Genomic DNA, 20,935 nt, shown 5'->3' with positions numbered 1-20,935 from the left:
AAAGAGGGCCTATAAACAGGCAATTTGTGTACAAGGAGACAAAAATCCTAGTAAGAGGAAATTGTCAAGAAAACAAAGAGAAAGCTATGCCGAAAACGTCCTATTGACTTTAATTCCACTACTGCCATTATGTCTTCAAGCCTCTCATCTCCTGCTGTCGGATAGAAGTGATTAGCTTGTTCAGTCCTTTGAACTTGGATGAAGCTGTCTGAGAACGGGACATAGTCATACGCTTTGATCCCTAATTTTTGCCTGGACCGCCTTTTCAGGTTTTCAATCCACCAGGATACCCCTTTTTGCCCAAGCCGCCTTTTCAGGTTTTCGACTTGCCGGGTGTACATTTTTTTATGTTTATCCCTAAATTTTGCCCGAACCCTTTTGGTTCGCCGGGATGCCCTTACTTTTGCCTAGATACGTCGACCTAGCGGGTCTCTTTTATGCGTAGTATTTTTTGACTATGTCTGCGTTCACGGGATGCGGGAAGTCTTCGCCGTCCATTGTAGCTAGTATCATGGCTCCACCAGAGAATATCTTCTTAACTACAAACGGCCCTTCGTACGTGGGAATCCATTTGCCTCTGGGATCACTCTGTGGTAGAATGATACGCTTTATTACCAAATCGCCAATTCGATATACCTGTCTCTTGACTCTTTTGTTAAATGTCTGGGTCATGCGCTTCTCATATATCTGTCCATGACACACAACCGCAAGTCTCTTCTCATCGATCAAGTTTATCTGGTCTAGTCGAGTCTGAATCCATTCATCTTCATCTAAGCCCGCCTCTTTTATGATTCTTAGAGAGGGAATCTGGACTTCCACTGGTAAAACGGCTTCCATTCCGTAGACTAAAGAGAAAGGAGTTGCTCCTGTCGAAGTGCGTACTGAAGTGCGATAACCGTGAAGAGCAAACGGTAACATCTCATGCCAGTCTTTGTACGTCACCGTCATCTTTTGTATGATCTTCTTGATATTCTTATTAGCAGCCTCCACGGCACCGTTCATCTTTGGTCGGTACGGAGAAGAGTTATGGTGCTTTACGTTGAACTGCGTGCAGAGTTCAGTAATCATCTTGTTGTTCAAATTAGTACCATTGTCGGCGATAATCCTTTCAGGGATACCATACCGACAAATAAGACTATTCTTGATGAACCGTGCCACCACATTCTTGGTGACAGAAGCAAATGAGGCGGCCTCTACCCACTTTGTAAAGTAATCAATAGCGACAAGGATGAAGCGATGTCCATTAGAAGCAGTAGGTTTAATCTCCCCAATCATATCAATGCCCCACATTGCAAAGGGCCAAGGTGCGGTCAACACATTCAATGGAGCAGGAGGTGCATGTACTTTATCCGCATATATCTGGCACTTGTGACAGGTTCTGGAGTGATGGTGGCAATCAGCTTCCATGGTAGACCAATAATACCCTGATCTCAGAATCTTCTTGGCCATCGTATGTCCACTAGAATGAGTCCCAAAAATACCGTCGTGCATATCTCCCATAATCTTTTCTGCTTCCTTTTTATCCACACAGCGAAGCAAAGTCGAATCGTGGTTACGTTTGTATAATATTCCGTTACTCAAAAAGAATTTAGCAGAGAACTTCCTCAGGAATTTTCTGTCATTGATAGATGCCCCCTCAGGGTACTCCTGAGTTTCTAAATATCTTTTTACTTCGTGGAACCAAGGTTTCTCTTCCACTTCATCAGTATTAAGCTCATAACAATGTGCTGGTTCATCCAATCGCTCAATGGTGATCATGGGAGCTTCACTGTCCCATCTGACTCTGAACATAGATGACATGGTAGCCAATGCGTCCGCCAACTGATTCTCTTCTCGTGGGATATGTTCGAATGTAATCTCTTCAAAGTATGGGATTAATGTCATCACCCGTTCTCGGTAAGGGATGAGATTCGGATGCTTAGTGTCCCATTCTCCTTTGATCTGACTGATTACTAATGCTGAGTCTCCGTACACACTCAAAAACTTGACCCGCCGGTCTATAGCAGCCTTGAGTCCCAAAATACATGCTTCATACTCAGCCATATTATTGGTACAATGAAAACATAGTCTAGCAGTGAAAGGCGTATGGTAACCCTCGGGAGAAATGATTACCACACCAACACCATTGCCCAATGCATTAGAAGACCCATCGAAAACCATAGTCCATCGGGATCCTAGTTCGGGTCCTTCCTCCGGTCCAGGTTCTTCATAATCAGTAACAAGCATGACATCCTCATCTGGGAACTCAAAATTCATAGATTGGTAATCATCCACTGCTTGATGAGCCAAATGATCGGCTAGCACGCTTCCTTTGATTGCTTTCTGGGTAGTATACTGGATGTCGTACTCTGTTAGAATCATCTGCCATCTTGCTATTCTTCCGGAGAGAGCGGGTTTCTCAAATATGTATTTGATAGGATCCATCTTAGAAATCAATAAAGTGGTGTGATTCAACATATACTGTCTCAGTCGGCGAGCTGCCCAGGCCAAAGCACAACAAGTTTTCTCGAGCAGTGAGTATCTTATTTCACAGTCGGTAAACTTTTTGCTAAGGTAGTATATGGCATGCTCTTTTCGACCAGACTCGTCATGTTGTCCCAACACGCACCCCATTGAATTTTCTAACACGGTTAAATACATGATTAGAGGTCTTCCTTCAACTGGTGGCATCAGAATGGGAGGTTTTTGAAGATACTCCTTGATCTTGTCGAAAGCTTCTTGACATTCATCATTCCATCTCATCTCTTGATTTTTCCTCAGTAGTTTGAAGAGGGGTTTGCAGGTAGCAGTCAAGTGGGAGATAAATCGGGAAATATAATTCAAACGTCCCAAGAAACCTCTGACCTCTTTATCTGTACGGGGAACTGGCATTTCTTGAATTGCCCTCACCTTAGCCGGGTCAACCTCAATCCCTTTACCACTGACAATAAAGCCCAAGAGTTTGCCGGATCTTACTCCAAAGGTGCATTTGTTCGGGTTCAACCTCAACTTGTATTTCTTCAACCTCTCGAACAGTTTGTATAAATGATCGAGATGCTCTCCCTCAGTATGAGATCTGGCTATCATGTCATCCACATACACTTCTATTTCATGATGGATCATATCATGGAACAAAACTACCATAGCACGCTGGTACGTTGCCCCTGCATTCTTTAAACCAAATGGCATTACTTTATAACAGAACGTGCCCCATTGCGTTACAAACGTAGTTTTCTCCATGTCCTCAGGCGCCATCTTAATCTGGTTATAACCTGAGAATCCATCCATGAATGAGAATACCTTGTGTTGAGCGGTGTTATCTACCAGAACATCAATGTGCGGAAGCGGAAAGTCGTCTTTGGGACTCGCTTTATTCAAATCTCTGTAGTCTACACACATTCGCACCTTGCCATCCTTCTTCGGCACTGGTACCACATTAGCAACCCATTGAGGATAAGAAGTAACAGCCAGAAAACCTGCATCAAATTGTTTCATAACCTCGGCTTTGATTTTCTCAGACATTTCAGGACGCATGCGACGAACCTTTTGCTTAACAGGACGACAATCTTCCCTCGTTGGCAGTCGATGCACTACTATATCGGTATCCAGTCCTGGCATGTCTTCATAAGACCAAGCAAAAATCTCTACATAGTCATGCAACATCTGAATCAACCTTCTCTTGACACTGTTTTCCAAGCCTGCTCCTATTTTGACTTCTTTCTTGTTTACCTCAGTACCCAGATTTACAGTCTCAACTGACTCCTCGTGTGGCTGTATAGTCCTTTCTTCCTGCAGTAACAGTCTGGCAAGTTCTCCAGGTACTTCACAATCTTCCTCACTTCCATCCTCGGCTTGGTAGATCGAATTTTCCAAGTCATAATGAACAGTAGTAGAACTATTGTCAACAGGATCCAGAGTGGGTATGGATCTGCAATTCGTTACGTGAGTGTGTGTAAGAAAACATAGCTCGTTTGGAAGATGACAGAAAAGATAAAGAGCGCAATATTTGAATGCAAAAAGTCCATTGATTTATTGAATATGAATATGCTTATGAAAATGACAAAACCCTTAACCAATTAGCTATTGTGCCCCGGGCATAGACACAACGCTTGGAGAAGTTCAATTGTAAAAAAAACAAAAATTTGTAACACTAAAATAGACAATAACAATTACTCCTGACTAAAGAAAATCGGGATAGTGTCTTCAGCCTTCCAATTATTGAGTCCGTCGCCAATTGTTGGGAAAATCCAGCTATCCAGGTCGCAATCGCTGTCAGCATCTTCTACAGCATTAATTTGACTCTTGTCAGAGCTGAACCCCAGGCCAAATTTGTCAGACTTGTACGGTACGTCGATCAATTGACCCCAGCCAGTACGACTACCATCTTCAACCACGGCTTGAGCGTCCTTCAGAGAAATCATAGCAGGAGGAGCACGAATAACCTTGGGTACACAGGAAGTTGGCTTAAGGACAGGATTGGTCGGAGGAACTACTTCAAATGACTGACAAGGAGTCTCAATGAATTCACCATCCATCTCGACGTATCTGAAGGTATGCACACTACTGACAATGTACTCTTCTTCTCCACACACGGTGACAATTTTGCCCTTTGTGGGATACCTCAACTTTTGATGGAGAGACGAAGCTACAGCACCTGACCCATGAATCCAAGGGCGTCCCAGTAAGCAGGAATAGGCAGGACGAATGTTCATTACATGGAAGGTAGTATTGAAGACTTGAGGTCCTATCTTGATAGGGAGGACTACTTCGCCATGGACAACACTCTTCGCACCATCGTAAGCACGTACCACAATGTCACTAGGTTTCAGTTCAATGCTTTTACAATCCAGCTTATCCAGCACAGCTGTCGGCAGCACATTCAAGGAAGAGCCATTATCGATCAACACATGAGACAAAGTGATTCCCCTACACTCAATGGAGATATGCAGGGCTTTGTTGTGATTCTTTCCTGCTGGTGTCAGATCAGCGTCGGAAAAGCCTAGGCCATTGTCAACAGCCAAGTGAGCAACATAATGTTCGAACTGATCGACAGATGTCTCCTGAGGTACATGAGCGGTCTTCAAGAATTTTATCAATGCATTGGCATGAGGTTCAGAAGATAACAGCAAGGATAACATCGAGATCTTAGACGGGGTATGCCCCAACTATTCTACAACATCAAAATCACTCTTGCGAATGATTTTCAGCACTTCTTCCATTTCTTGTTTGGCAACATCTTCGGGAGTAACTTCGACCGGTGTCTCTGACTGAGAAGGATTGACTGGTTCCTTTCCTCGAGTTTCAAGGACAGGAGGTGAGATTTCTGGAGAGAAGATCCTTCCGCTTCGAGTGATTTTACTAGTCCCAACAATGCCACTAGTGTTAGCAGCATTATCCATTTGCTTCATGCCATGGACGTAAACATCACCGCCATAATTCCACGGAATAGCTTTGCTTGAGGAATACGGGATCGGGCCAGGTGCAGTGATGATTAGGGGAGCAACCCTGGGCTCAGCAGTAATCTTCACAGGCGCCCTGGTAGCGGTAATCTTCACTGGAACTTTGGACCTAGCAATCACAAATATTTCTTCAATAGGGTTTTCCGCCTTAGGAATCCTTTCGAAGAGAACTGTACGATCGTCCATCAGCCGTTGAATACCATTCTTCAATTTCAAACAGTCCTCGGGCCGGAGTATGCAGAGATTGCAATCTTCAGCACAACCTGGAAATAAACCAGCTTGCAATAAATTCCTCTTTATGATCGGGAGAGGAGATGTTAAGTCCGCCACATTGGAAATGTGAGAATCGTCATCCATAGCATTAACAGTCTTGTCATGGTTAGGCATAGGAGCAGTGATGACATTAGGAGTCTCCGGAGGCTCAAACTCAATTTCTCCAGCTTCGATCATATCCTGAATCTTATTCTTCAATGACCAGCAATCGTTTGTATCATGCCCGGGGCTATCGGAGTGATATGCACACCTGGCATTGGGATTATAACGAGAAGAGGTAGTGTTGGAATTTGTAGGAGGATCTCTAAGGGTGATCAAATTTGCCTTTAGCATTCCCTGCAGTGCCTGTGCCAAGGTCATATTGATCCTGGTGAACTGCCTTCTTGGCTTGTCTTGTTTGGGCTGGAAGTTTTGAGATGGTGGTGCTGCAATCGTAACTGCTCCAATGTCATGGTCACGGTTTTTCTTGTTACGACCCTTTTGACCGTACACAGCATTTGATTCGTTCCTCCCCTGATAGGACCTTTTGGTGCTTGCAGAGGTAGCCGCCTGTATCTTTCCACTTCGGATGCCGCTTTCAACACGTTCACCTGTTAATATAAGTTCAGTGAAACCTGATGAAGAACTTCCCAGTAGATGGCTGTAGAATGGGCCGGTCAGTGTGCCCATGAACATGTCCACCAATTCTCTGTCAGTCATAGGGGGTTTGACTCTGCCAGCCAAATCTCTCCACTTTTGAGCATATCCTTTAAAGCTTTCTTTAGATCCCATAGTCATATTCTGCAACTGTAGTCGGGTAGGTGCTAGTTCAGAGTTATACTGGTACTGTTTATAGAAAGCTGTTGCTAAATCAGTCCAGGTGCGGATGTCAGAGCTCTCGAGCTGATAATACCATTCCAACTGTGTGCCAGACAGGCTCTCTTGGAAGAAATGGATCCATAGCTTCCTGTCAGTGGTATGCGGCTGAATCTTTCTCACATAAGCTCTCAGATGCATCTGAGGACAAGACGCACCATCGTACTTAGTGAAAGTGGGGATTTTGAATTTGCGAGGAATGGTCACATCGGAGACCAGACCCAAACTTTCGAAATCCAGACCGGGCGCCTTCTGACCCTCCATAGCTAGCATACGTTCTTCCAGCAACTTGTACTTATCATCTCTTGGAGAGTACTGTTCATTTCCATAATCTTCATCGTCGTCCTCAGGGTTGAAGAGATCGACATTCTCCTCTTCTGAATCATTCTCTGTCTCCTCTTCTGGCCCATTCGGGATCCCAAACTTGACTCCTGCGGCCTGTCCTTTACGCCTTCTTCCCGGGTTAATGAAACTCACCGCTTTCTTGTCTTTCTTCTTTTTGAGCAAAAGAGCCTTCAGTTCCTCCTGCCCCTTGGATAAGCTTAGCATCATCTCCTTGAATTGAGCATTCTGAGTCTGGAGATCTTTGACAGTTTGTTCGAGATCCATTTTTCTGTTTGTAATGAAGACCGTGAGAACAGTGAACTTGTAGAATACCTGTTATGCAGTGTTATGTTATGTTATGCAATGCATGAAATGTTTTCAAGGACTTTTGGAATTTAACTTTGCGTAAATCACCAACAAGAGAGAAATGTTTATTGCTAATTTCTTTGACCAATGTTCATTACAAAAGGAATAATAATAAAAATACAATGAAAGCTCAAGTCTCCCAGGGGCGGCTTCTTTTTGGGCGAAGATACGCATTGAGTCTTCGTTCCTCATTAAGCTGACTGGTAAGTTCTAACACTTTCTTCCTTTCTGCGACGAACTGAGTCTCGAAAGTATCCCTTTCTTCTCTCAACTGGATCCAGGATCTCTTTAGTTCCTCAACATTGGTAGGCATATCTGGATAAGGAATGATCTGAGGAGCACCTCCTTCAGCTTCAGGTTCGACAATCTGAGGTCCGATTGCAAGATATGGCATGACAAGTTCACGAGCTCTGGCGCGTACCCATCTGAGATAAGGTTCCATAGGAATAGAATTTTTCTGTCCTAACGTACCTCTTTTCACCATGCCCCAAGCTCGTACAAATCTTTGACGGAGGCCTTGGGAATCGTTGTCATAGTCGAACATGATGCCTTCGATGATCATTTCATGTGGACCATCTCTTCGAGCACAACCAAACTGTCGCAGAGCTAAAGCAGGATTATAGGTAATACCTCCTCTTATTCCTAGGAGTGGTACATTAGGGAACTCGCCACAACGGTCAATGATGGTAACATTTTCCTTGAACTGAGGACACCAACAGATGTCTGGGTGGGAGAGCGACATTATCCTTTGAGACCATTTCAAATTCTGCTCGTTCTTCAAGACTGATTGAGGAAGGTGCGAAATAAACCACCTAGACAACAAAGGTATGCAGCACATGAGAGTCCCTTGCTTCTTCATGGTACGAGTGTGGAGGGAATGCAAAATGTCTCCCAGCAAGGTAGGTACAGGGTTATGAGTGAGAAATATCTTAATAGCATTCATGTCTATGAATTGGTCTGGATTAGGGAATAACACCAAGCCATAGATTAGCAATGCCAGGATGTCTTCGAAAGCACGGACATTCATAACTTTTAAGAATTCTCGGGCCTTATTTGTCAGGAATTTGGCAAGTAAACCCTTAACTCCACTCCTTGTTACCCAATTAGCTTCAATGTCGGACTTCGTCATGTGTAAAGCTGCGGCAACTTCTTCAGCCTTCGGAACCTTTTCTAAACCACTGAAAGGTATTTGATCAAGGATAGGTATCCCAAGCAGTCTGGAGAATTCTTCCAGTGTAGGTACCAACTGATAATCTGGGAATGTGAAGCAATGATGTTTAGGGTCGAAGAACTGGAATAAAACTCTCATCATATCTTCTTTGAAACCAGTGGTAACCAAATTGAGGAGAGAACCGTGTTTCTTGATGAACTGGGCATGATCGGAAAGTTCTGACACTAAGTTCTTGAGTTGAGGAGAGATTGCTACAAAATTGATCCGGATGGTCTTCCTGGGAGCCATAGCTTTACAAAACAGAGCAAAGTTAAATCCCTAAGTCCTTGAAATGGTTAGTACAATGTTATGATGTCATGATGTTATGATGTTATGATGTTATGATGTTATGAGGTTAAATAAATAACAAGCGCAAGCAAGTCACACAACCATCATTCCTAGGTTTTAAGGCTTGCATGAGTTCCATAGGTAAGTACCCTCCCCACTGAAGTTTAGTTGGTTCAACCTGTCCTAGAATAGTAACCGGGTTCTAAAAGGATCTCCAATCATTGACCTTCCCTCAAGTCCACTTCAGTGCAACACCAAGTGGTTGACCGAAGCTTCCCTAAAGTCCAATCTCAAGGAGTGTAGTATCGAGTCTCAACCAACCCCAGTCGGAACCGAAGTCAGTTATCTCACTACTTTCTAATGGCCAGGACGAGTCAATTAGGGTTCTAAAAGTCTGGTTAATGCTTTAATGACACCACGCAGATGCCAAATTTTTCCTCAAGTAAACATGAGGAACATCAGGACATCCAAAGTGTCACATTAACCGTAGCCATCATTTTAACCATTCCAGTATACGCCGGATAGTCGCGATGATCTATTGCTACTTACCTAAGGTACACTAGATCCGGGTGTAGGATCTTTCACTCAAGAATACCCAAGCAATCCCTTAAAAGTAAATCAGACAATTTTAAATAAGTGATCTTGTTTTTTAAGGTAACCTCTCTTTTTAAAGCGTCCCCAGCAGAGTCGCCAGTTCTGTCATACGGTGAACTGACTTGGGGTATTTTGCTTTTTATCGGAATGTCGCGGATAGCAAGAGTCGCCACCAACTTTTCTTTTATCCAATAAGGAAAGGTGGAAAAGAACAGGAAAAACCTCAATAGATTTTGGGTTCGGGAGGTACATTATACAAAGGGAAGGTATTAACACCCTTTGTATCCATGGTTATCCATGGGCTCTTAATTGCTGGATCACTTATATTTTTGTTTGAAAAGTGTTGGTGAATTGTTAAAAATGTTTCGAAAAGAGAGTTTAACTTTGTAATGATTCTCGTATGAATGTATACAAAGTATTTATCTCGCTTGATTTTGAAAACGGTTTAGAAAAATGTAACTTGGTAATGATTCTAGTATGAACGTATACCAAGTGGTGATTTTCTAGGATTTGCAAAGTGTGAGGGGTGGAAGATGTTTTAGGTTATGATCCAGTAATTGAGAGTTATACCTTCCTAAGGTCATTATGAACGTTTCCTATCCTTGTGAGGGTAAAACTGTCCTTACTATTGAGAAGTAAGTACTTTTACCCTTTGGATGTAAAAGGGTCATTGTAGGGTCATCGATAGGTCATTGAAGGCAACAGTTGTAAGGATACCTTAGCATTCGAAGGGACGATCATCATTTAACCGTAGGCTACACCGAAGGGTCATCGAGGGACGAAATCATATATTCGAAGGCAACATCCGAGGGACTATGATTTATTTTATGATGATTTAATCGAAGGGCCATTGCTAAGTGTATCCCCACATTCGCGGGACATGACCGTTATACCGTAATACCGTAGGGCAGAAGAGAGGTCCAAGATCACATATTTAGAGGCCATGTTTTAAAGTTAATTAGGTAATTAGGGTGAATCTCCACATTAAAATCAATACATTAAAAATAATACATTAAAATTAATACATTAAAATTAATTAAGCAATTTAGGGCAGCTCTTCACAAGGGTATCCCACAAATAAAGTGGAAGACCTAAACAACAATCTTTTCCTGGGGTGTGTGAACCTTTGCAACATTCAGCAAACGGGTTAGAATACCAAATCAGGGTGCAATCGAGGATTACACCGCAAAAGAAATCACAACAGTAATATGATCAGATAAACAATGCCTGGCTATGATAAAACATGAATGAAAAATCAGAATAGAAAAGTCGGCTACTGTCAGGTTCGCGCCTGCCTCGCCTAGCGAAGGCTTAGCGAATACTCGCTTCATGCTCGCTTAGCGACGTGCTAGCGAGCGACTGCGGATTCTGGTTTTGATATCAGTACAATTTCAACCAATTTTATGCCTTATGGCTTTCATTACAGCAATTATATGGTTAATCATTTAAGGTATTCAAGTGCACACTACAATTCACATGACAAACTTAAGATATTTTCATAAATTTAATCATAATGCCATATGCAAATTAAGAACATAAGGTAGTAATAGCAATGCCAACCTGTTTGTAATCGAATTGTAACCTTGAATTGGCCGACCGGATCGAATTGAGCGGAAGTGACCTTGCTGCCGCCGGCTTTTCCTTCAGGGTTTCTCGGAATTCTCAGGGTTAGCCTACAGGGTTTTCCGTCTGTGAGCGCGAGGGTTTGCTTGCTAGGGTTCTCCTTTCGTCCTTTTTCGTTCTCCCTTTTCATTACTGAAGTGCTGGTATTTATAATGCTCTTTTTCATGACCTAATGGGCTCAGAATGAAGCCCGAAATTTTCTGTTGTCTGTCAGCTTCGCTAGGCGAGCGTGTAGCGAACGTGTAGCGAACGTTCGCTAGGCGAGCGTGTAGCGAACGTGTAGCGAACGTTCGCTAGGCGAGCGTGTAGCGAATGCGTAGCGAACAGGCCAGTTTGGGCCATTTTCTGGATTGGGCCATTCGTGAGCTGAGCCTTTGTTCCTTTAAGATCAGTGTCATAAAAATGAGTCGGAGTGCCCTGAAAAATATCTTGAAATATTAATGGGCAAATTTTGGGGTATGACAGTTGACCTTAGATTAAATGATCTGGTAAGGATCACCTAACTTAGTTAGTGCATTTCCTGATATATATATTTTTATTTTGGGAATCATTCACTTATATTCATCGGCCCTCCACGTAGTTTGCTATTAAGATGGTGCTAACTTCTTGTATAAACTACTCGGGGTTACTATAAAGTTAAAAGTCCAGGGACTTGTATAACAGGTGCCTTTCTGATCTAACATGTTGAGTTTTGTTTAGAGTGTTGGGGCGGTAATAATTTTTGTCTTAATTTTTCTCAAGTTTGATAAAATAAGCAACTTTTATACTTACTGAGTGTGTTGAATTTTTGTTATGGCTCATGAAAATTTGAGGGAATAGATAATAGAAATTTCTCACACTAGGGACTTAATTTAGAATAAATATATATTATAATAAGTATATATATATATTATATATATATATATATATATATATATATATATATATATATATATATATATATATATATATATTCATAAATAATAGAAAGGGAAAGATAGAAAGGGAAATAACATTGAAAGGAAAGATAACGTACTTGAAAAGGGAAAGTTTAAAGAACAAGGTTTCCCCCCCCACACTTAAATGATACATTGTCCTCAATGTTTCAAAGTAAACAAAAGAAATAGAAAAAGAAAAGGGAACTAAAATCAATGCTGCTTGCCGCCTCTTGTTCTTGGACCGGGTGATCGATGACGGACGTCTAAGTCGTCAAACCTGCTGAGCAACTCAGTGAACCGCTGATCGGTTATTGCATTCCTCGCGTCCTGTTGTTGTTGCATCTGGTGCATCATCTGCATCACTTCGAGATTCTGCGCTTGCATACCATCGATAACATCCATGATGTCGTCGTTGGTTGCTGGCCTTCTTCGTCGACGACGTCGTGAGGATGGACCAACTGCATTATCGGAAGGGTTGAGCGGGGCTGATTGTGGTGTAGGGTCCTGATCACCCTGCTCCATTTCGGCAAACTCGTCTGAAGGCGGGTTTGCTTGTGTAGGCTCGGTGGCTTCGGGAGCATTCAGGTCATAGATGTGACGGTTGGGATTGGTGACATCTGTTAGGGCAATGTTGGGTAGAACAACGCTTGGGACTTCCTGGTTGTTCACCATAAGGTAATACCCTCCACCTACTCTGTTTTTGATTAGACGACTGGACCGACAGTAACTTATATCCATAGATAGGGGAGGTAAAGATTCTAAATTTTGGAGTCGGTCCCCTAGGTTTAAGCCAAGTGCTATTGTGGTTATTAATCCACCTATTACAAAAGGTTGACGGCCTCTAGCACATAGGGTGCGGATGTGATAAAATAGGAAGGAGGCAGCGTTTACCTGAGTATCGCTTTCAAAGACGCATTGGAGGAAGAATAATTCCTTGGCATTTACTTTGCTGTTGTTCGGTCTTCCAAAAACTGTGTTTTGCAGGATGCGGATAAAGTACCGGATGGTTGGGTTATGTATATGGGAAGCAAGGAGCACATCCCATTTGTTGGTTTCTACACCGGATATTTTCCTAAAGAGGTCGAAGGCGTGTATGTGCCACTGGGAATTCGGAGGGATTCTCGGGTGGACTTGACCTTCTACGGGGAACTGTAGCATGGTACTCAATTGGTTTTGGGATAGGGAGTACTCGGTGTTGAACATACGGAAGGTTGCGGTACCGATTAAGTACTCGTCTTCACCGGCGGGAGTGTTGTACGAATAGGAACTTAAAAATTCTAAGGTTAGGGATGGATAGGTAGGTTGATTATGAGTGCAAAGAAAGGTTAAATCAGCCAGGTAGAGCATCCATTCTATACCTTGAAGTAAGCCTAATTCTTGTAAACAATGTAAATCAGGATACCTGGTGGATTGGACGCCTCGCTGTTGGAAACGCTCAAACTGCTCCCTTTGATAATTATCATCTTCGGATCGGAAGATGATATTTCCGAAAGCTTGGTTGCCCGCCATATCGATAAGTGGTTTGAAAGAGGTAATGAAGGGAGAAGGGAAATGAAATTGATTTTATAGAATGGTTTGTGGTGTATGAAGAAAGGTATGGTGGGTATTTATAGGAAAAGATTTGGAAGTTGGAAAGGGAGTGGTTGAAAAGTAAATAAATGTGGGTAAATGTGAATAAATGGGGAAGGTAAAAAGGTGAAGTGGTGTAACGTTCGTGTCTGCAACGGTTGGTAACGTTCACCTAGTCTGAAGGTGTCACGCTCGTGACAGGGGCGTTACGGGCGTCACAAGCACTTGGTGTGACGACCGTGATGGCGTGTGTGACGCTCGTCACACGGTAAGCTGCAACGGTCACTGCTTGCGTTCTTCATAATAATTTATAGTAATTTATTTTTATTATTTTGTTTTGCTTAAGTTTATTTTATTCTGCTATTGTGATATTTTTAGATTGCCTTCCATGGTATTCTACTACCATAATATTGCATAAATATATTTTTCTCTAAAAAGTTATGTAAGTAGCATACAGTAGAGAGCATTATTGCTAGATATTGCATAAGCCATAATAAAGTAAAATAAATCAATAGCTTCATAAAATAATCATAATGTAACATTGGAAGACAAAAGCAAACATGCGAAAGAAAAACAAATACGAACATAATTTGAAACAACATTAATGAATAATCTAACTAAAACTAAATAACTAAGAAAAACAACTTCTATCCATCCGCACGATCTCTGGCCGGAGGAGCAAAGGAGTTAACACGGTTTAGCAACTCGTGGAATTGATTTGTCATACTGCTCATGTATCCCAAAAATTCTTGTCCCATGTTAGCTAACTCTTCTCTGAGGGCGTCTTGTTCTGACATCAAGGCTTGAATGGTGGTGTTATAATCAGCTCCGGGCATATGATGTCTAAGATCGGGTATTGCTGATTCTTCGGTCGGGACAGACTGAGGAGGAGGGTCAATATCATAATAACCAGATGGTGTCTGAGGGTCAGATTCAGCATAAGGGACCTGGTCATCACAAATCTCATAGTCCTGGATGGATTCAGTGGATCTAGCAGGAGAGGGTGTTTCGTTCAGATTGTAGAGCCAGTTGTTGCGGTTATGAACACTAGTCCTCGGACTAGGCAAGGTGAAAAGGCAAAGAACTTGGTTGTTAATTATAAGCTCAAACTCTCCAGACCCGAGGTTTGCTATAAACATAGTGTTGAAGAGGAAGGGTATACTCATAATCGCAATGCCACAAAAAGGGCTTAAGTCAAGCATAGGATGACGTAATCCGATAGCATTACCAATCATGGTTATCAAACCGCCTATTCGAATTGGTGCTCGTTCATCTTGGATAAGGTGGTCAAAATTTGCCAACATAAAAGTGGCACCGTTTACTGGACGGTTCTGGGAAGCACAAAATATGATGAAGAGCTCATCACGTGAAACCGAGGTACTGTTTGACTTCTTCCCAAATAAGGTGTGGGTCAAGATCTTATGGAAGTAACGAAAGGCCGGGTTATGTATGTTTCCAGAGAGAAACTCATGTTCCTCGGGATCGTCATTTCCAGTCAAGCTTCCCCAAAAGTATTCAAGTTCTCTATATTCAAAAAGTTCTTCTTGGCTCACTGTGAATGTATCAAGGGAGGTAGGGAAACCTAAAAGGTTGGTAAAGTCTCGAATGTTAAATTGATACTCCATGTTGAACATTCTGAACTGGATGAAACCTCTGCTTATTCCTTTTCCATGGCTGGGTAGATAGATCAGGGAGCTAAGGAATTCTAGTGTTAGTCTCCGGTAAGTGACGAAATGTCTACGGATAGGAGAGGTTTCCCACCCTATCTGACTCAACAAATACAGGACACTCTCTCTTAGTCCAAGGGCAGTCATTGCCCAGTCATCAGCATACAAACTAGGTAGCATCTCTCTCGCTGCTAGTTCCTCAAACTTTTGTTTCTGACCTTTCCCTCTGAATTTGATACCCATACGATCAATTTGTCCCATCAGGTTAGTGTTAGCTAGAGAAAAGAAAAACAAGAGTTTTAGTCAGGATTTGGCCAAATGCCGAAAGAATAGAAGAAGAAAAATTAAAATAGATTAAGAATGAATACTAAATCAAATTTTAAAAGAATAATTAAGTAAGAAATGAAAATATAAATATTTGTGGGTTGTCTCCCACTAAGCGCTTTGTTTAATGTCGCAAGCTCGACAATAAACTATCAAATATAATTTATAAAATTTGGGGGCACTACGTCTAAATGCAGGACTTGTGAATCTTCAATGTTCTCTGTATGATGATAATGTTTTAGACGCTGCCCGTTTACGATATACGATTCAATGGATTTTCCTTTAATTTCCACCGCTCCACTGGGGAAAACATTGGTAATTTGAAATGGACCTGACCATCTAGATCTAGTTTTCCCGGGAATAACTTTAGCCTAGAGTTGAATAACAGGACTGTATCGCCTTGTTTGAAGATTTTCCTTGATATGCGCTTGTCATGCCATTGTTTTGTTCTTTCTTTGTAGATTCTGGCATTTTCGTAAGCGTCTCGTCTGAGTTCCTCTAGTTCGTTTATATCAAGGATTCGCTTTTCACCGGCGGCTTTATAGTTTAAATTTAGATTTTTAATAGCCCAATAGGCTTTATGTTCTAATTCTACCGGGAGGTGGCAGGATTTTCCAGAAATAAGCTTAAATGGGGTTGTCCCTATGGGAGTTTTGTAAGCAGTTCGATACGCCCATAAAGCTTCTGGTAATTTCAATGACCAGTCTTTCCTTGAGGTGGTGACTGTTTTTTCCAATATTTGTTTGATTTCTCTGTTAGACACTTCCACTTGCCCACTGGTTTGGGGGTGGTAAGGTGTCGCTACTCTATGCCTTACGCCATACTTAAATAGTAGTTTTTCGAGTACCTTGGATATGAAATGCGATCCACCATCACTGACTACTATTCTCGGGACACCAAATCTTGGAAATATTATATTCTTAAAGAGTCTAGTTACTACTCGTGTGTCGTTTGTTGGAGAAGCTATAGCTTCAATCCATTTTGATACGTAGTCAACCGCTACGAGTATGTACTTGTTACCGAAAGAAGGTGGGAAAGGTCCCATGAAATCTATTCCCCACACGTCGAAAATCTCTACTTCCAAAATGCCTTTCTGTGGCATCTCGTCACGTCTAGATATGTTTCCTGTGCGTTGACACCTATCACATTTCTTGATAGCCGCATGCACATCCTTCCATATATTTGGCCAATAAAAACCGGCTTGTAGGATTTTGGAGCAGGTCTTGGATGTACTTGCATGTCCACCATAAGGAGCGGAGTGACAGTGTTGGATTATATTTTCTACCTCTTCTTCGGGTATACACCGACGGAAAATCATCGGGGCCTCTTTTGAAAAGTAAAGGGTCATCCCAATAATAGTGTTTTATGTCATAGAAGAATCGTTTCTTTTGCTGGTAGGATAAAGTAGGTGGAACTATTCCGGCGGCTAAATAATTGACGAGATCAGCGTACCATGGTGTAACACATATAGCTAAGGAGGTTTCTCCTTGTTTATCATTGTTATTTTCTTCCAAAGTAGCTATAAGTTTATCGTACGAGAAATCATCGTTGATCGATGTTCTTTCCGGTTCAAGGTTCTCGAGTCTAGAGAGGTGATCTGCTACTACGTTTTCTGTTCCTTTCTTGTCTTTGATTTCCAAATCAAACTCTTGTAGTAGCAGGATCCACCTTAGGAGTCTAGGTTTAGCATCCTTTTTTGTTAAGAGGTACTTGATAGCAGCGTGGTCAGTGTAAATGATTATTTTGGCTCCGACCAAGTAAGAACGAAATTTATCTAGTGCGAACACCACTGCTAAAAGTTCTTTCTTGGTTGTGGCGTAATTCATTTGTGCTTCATCTAGAGTTCTACTTGTGTAGTATATGACGTGAAGCTTTTTATCCTTTCGTTGTCCTAAAACAGCACCCACGGCGTAATCACTGGCATCACACATTATTTCGAATGGTTCATTCCAATCTGGTGTCTGCATTATGGGTGCGGAGATCAATGCTTGTTTAAGCATTTGAAATGCTTCTAAACATTTACCGTCGAATACGAATTCATCATCTTTCATTAATAGTCCGGTCAAAGGTTTAGTTATTTTAGAGAAGTCTTTAATGAATCGTCGGTAAAAACCGGCATGTCCTAAGAAGCTTCGTACTTCTCTCACATTTTTCGGAGGTTGAAGGTTTTCGATTACCTCTATTTTGGCTTTGTCTACTTCAATTCCTCTGTTTGAGATGATGTGTCCTAAAACAATTTCTTCTTGTACCATAAAGTGACATTTTTCCCAGTTAAGTACTAGGTTTACTTTTACACATCGTTCCAGAACTTTTTCTAGGTTTTCAAGACATTCTTCAAAGCTTTGTCCGCATACGGAGAAATCATCCATAAATACTTCCATGATGTTTTCGAGAAAATCGGCGAATATTGCCATCATGCACCTTTGGAAGGTTGCAGGAGCATTGCACAAGCCAAACGACATTCGTCGATAAGCGAAGGTACCAAAAGGACATGTGAACGTTGTCTTTTCTTGGTCATCAGGATGAATTGGTATTTGAAAGAAGCCTGAGCAACCGTCTAGATAGAAGAAATGAGAATGTTTTGCTAATCGTTCTAACATCTAGTCAATGAATGGTAAAGGGAAATGATCTTTTCGGGTTGCTTTGTTTAGTTTCCTATAGTCAATGCACATTCTCCATCCCGATTCGATTCGTTTAGTTATAGTTTCTCCTTTTTCATTTTCAATAACTGTTATACCTCCTTTCTTCGGTACTACGTGTACAGGACTAACCCATTTGCTATCAGATATAGGATATATGATACCTGCTTCTAATAACTTGGTTACTTCCTTCTTCACTACCTCACTCAGGATCGGGTTTAGTCTCCTCTGATGTTCCCTAGAAGTTTTACAGTCTTCTTCTAGCATGATGCGGTGCATATAAATAGAAGGACTTATTCCTTTAAGGTCGGTGATGTTGTATCCTAGTGCGGTTGGATATTTTCTTAAGATATGCAGGAGTTTTTCGGTTTCGAGTTTTCCTAGGTCTGCATTAACTATCACTGGTCGTTCAAGTTCTAAGTCAAGGAATTCATATCTCAAATTTTTGGGAAGTGTTTTCAGGTCTAGGGTTGGTTTCTTAAGGCATTGCGTAAGGTCCGATGTTATTGCTAAACATTGGTTGAGTTTGTCTTCTATACTATAGTCAGACAATTTGTCATTCTCTAACTCTGTTTCTTTTATGCATTCATCGATGATATCCATGAAGTAACATGTATCTTCTATTGCAGGTGCTTTCAAAAATTTGGAAAGAATGAACTCAATTTTCTCTTCTCCTACTTCGAAAGTGAGTCGTCCTCGTTTTACGTCTATGATTGCACCGGCAGTTGCTAAGAACGGTCTTCCCAGTATAATGGGTGTAACTTCATCTTCTCTAATGTCCATAATTATAAAATCGGTTGGAATGTAGAATTGACCTATGCGCACGGGAACGTTTTCAAGAATTCCTACAGGATATCTAACGGAACGATCTGCTAGTTCCACAGACACTTTAGTTGGTCTTAATTCTCCCATTTCCAGTTTCTTGCATATGGATAAAGGCATAACACTAATACCGGCTCCTAAATCGCATAAGGCCTTGTCTATGACAAATTTTCCTATGTGACAGGGTATAGAGAAACTACCCGGATCTTTAAGTTTAGGAGGCATATTCTGGACTATAGCGCTACATTCAGCAGTGAGTGTAACAGTTTCGCTATCTTCAAGTTTCCTTTTATTAGAAAGAATTTCTTTTAAGAACTTAGCATATGAGGGCATCTGCTTAATAGCTTCTGTAAACGGAATTGTGACGTTTAATTGTTTTAGTAGGTCAACAAATTTTTTAAATTGGCCCGCATCTTTGGTTTTAATAAGCCTTTGAGGGTAAGGGATAGGTGGTTTATAAGGCGGTGGAGGTACATAAGGTTCTTTCTTTTCTACGGTTTCCTTATTACTCTCTTCCTTTTCCTTAGGTTTACTCTCTTCCTCAGTTGACTTTTTAGAGTTTTGGCTCTCAGTTCTTGGATCTACTGGTCCTTCCACTTCCGTTCCACTTCTTAGTATGATTGCATGAGCGTGGCTTTTCGGGTTAGGTTGGGGCTGTCCAGGAAATGTACCAGTTGGGGCAGCAGTAGGCGCTTGTTGTTGAGCTACTTGTGATATTTGTGTTTCCAGCATTTTGTTATGGGTAGCCAGGGCATCTACTTTACTTGCTAGTTGTTTGATTTGTTCGCCAGTGTGTACATTCTGGTTTAAGAAATCTTTATTGGTTTGCTGTTGAGAAGCTATAAAGTTCTCCATCATGATTTCCAAGTTGGATTTCCTAGGAACGTTATTGTTAGGTGTAGATGGGGTCGGCTTTTGGTATCCAGGAGGTATAGCTGGGGCTTGATTTGGAGCTTGTCCTGGTGCGTATAAAGCATTATTACTCTTATATGAAAAATTAGGATGATTCTTCCAGTTTGAGTTATAGGTATGCGAGTAGGGATTTCCTTGAGCATAATTCACTTGCTCTGCTTGGATTCCTGTTAGGAGTTGACAATCTGCAGGAGTGTGACCTTGGATCCCACAGACTTCGCAATTCTGAGTTATGGCAACCACGGTGGCCGGAGGTGATACATTTAAACTTTCAATTTTCTGGACCAGAGCATCCACTTTTGCATTAACATGATCAAGGTTACTTATCTCGTACATGCCAGTTTTCGTTTGAGGTTTTTCTACCATTGTTCGTTCGCTTCCCCACTGATAGTGGTTTTGGGCCATGCTCTCGATAAGTTGATAAGCATCAGCGTAAGGTTTGTTTATTAGTGCACCACCTGCGGCGGCGTCTATTGTTAACCTCGTGTTGTACAAGAGACCATTATAGAAGGTATGAATCACTAACCAGTCCTCTAAACCATGGTGTGGACAAAGTCTCATCATGTCTTTGTATCTTTCCCATGCTTCGAAAAGAGACTCGTTATCTTTCTGTTTAAATCCATTTATCTGGGCTCTCAACATAGCTGTTTTGCTCGGAGGAAAATATCGGGCAAGGAAGACTTTCTTCAACTTGTTCCATGTGGTGACTGAGTTGGAAGGAAGAGACTGAAGCCATCTTCTAGCGCTATCTCTTAACGAGAAAGGAAAAAGACGAAGTCGAATTGCCTCTGAAGTGACACCATTAGCTTTAACAGTATCAGCGTATTGGACAAATACAGATAAATGAAGGTTTGGATCCTCGGTAGGATTTCCAGAGAATTGGTTCTGTTGCACTGCTTGCAACAGTGAAGGTTGAAGTTCGAAGTTGTTTGCTTCGATTGCGGGTGGAGCAATACTCGAATGCGGCTCATCTTGCGATGGAGCGGCGTAATCTCGAAGAGCACGAGCTGGTTCTGCCATTTCGGGTATCGGCGAAGGAAGAAGATTTTTGAGATCAGGAATTTCAATAGGAGAGAGATTGTTTGCAGCACGATATTCCCGAATTCGTCGTAAG

The 20,935-nt window shown here is 41.7% G+C and overlaps 1 non-coding gene across 1 annotated transcript; it reads left to right on the top strand.

The window, feature by feature from the left end:
- The first annotated feature begins 20,356 nt into the window (after window positions 1-20,356).
- On the top strand, window positions 20,357-20,463 carry LOC127117186 (small nucleolar RNA R71). The gene has a single exon (XR_007801944.1). It is a non-coding gene; the product is annotated as a small nucleolar RNA R71 (small nucleolar RNA).
- Window positions 20,464-20,935: the final 472 nt, after the last annotated feature.

Source organism: Lathyrus oleraceus, chromosome 1 (assembly GCF_024323335.1).
Source record: "Lathyrus oleraceus cultivar Zhongwan6 chromosome 1, CAAS_Psat_ZW6_1.0, whole genome shotgun sequence".
Lineage (NCBI taxonomy): Eukaryota > Viridiplantae > Streptophyta > Magnoliopsida > Fabales > Fabaceae > Lathyrus > Lathyrus oleraceus.
The sequence above is the reverse complement of the archived record's forward strand: the minus strand, read 5'-3'. Positions and strand labels throughout refer to the sequence as shown.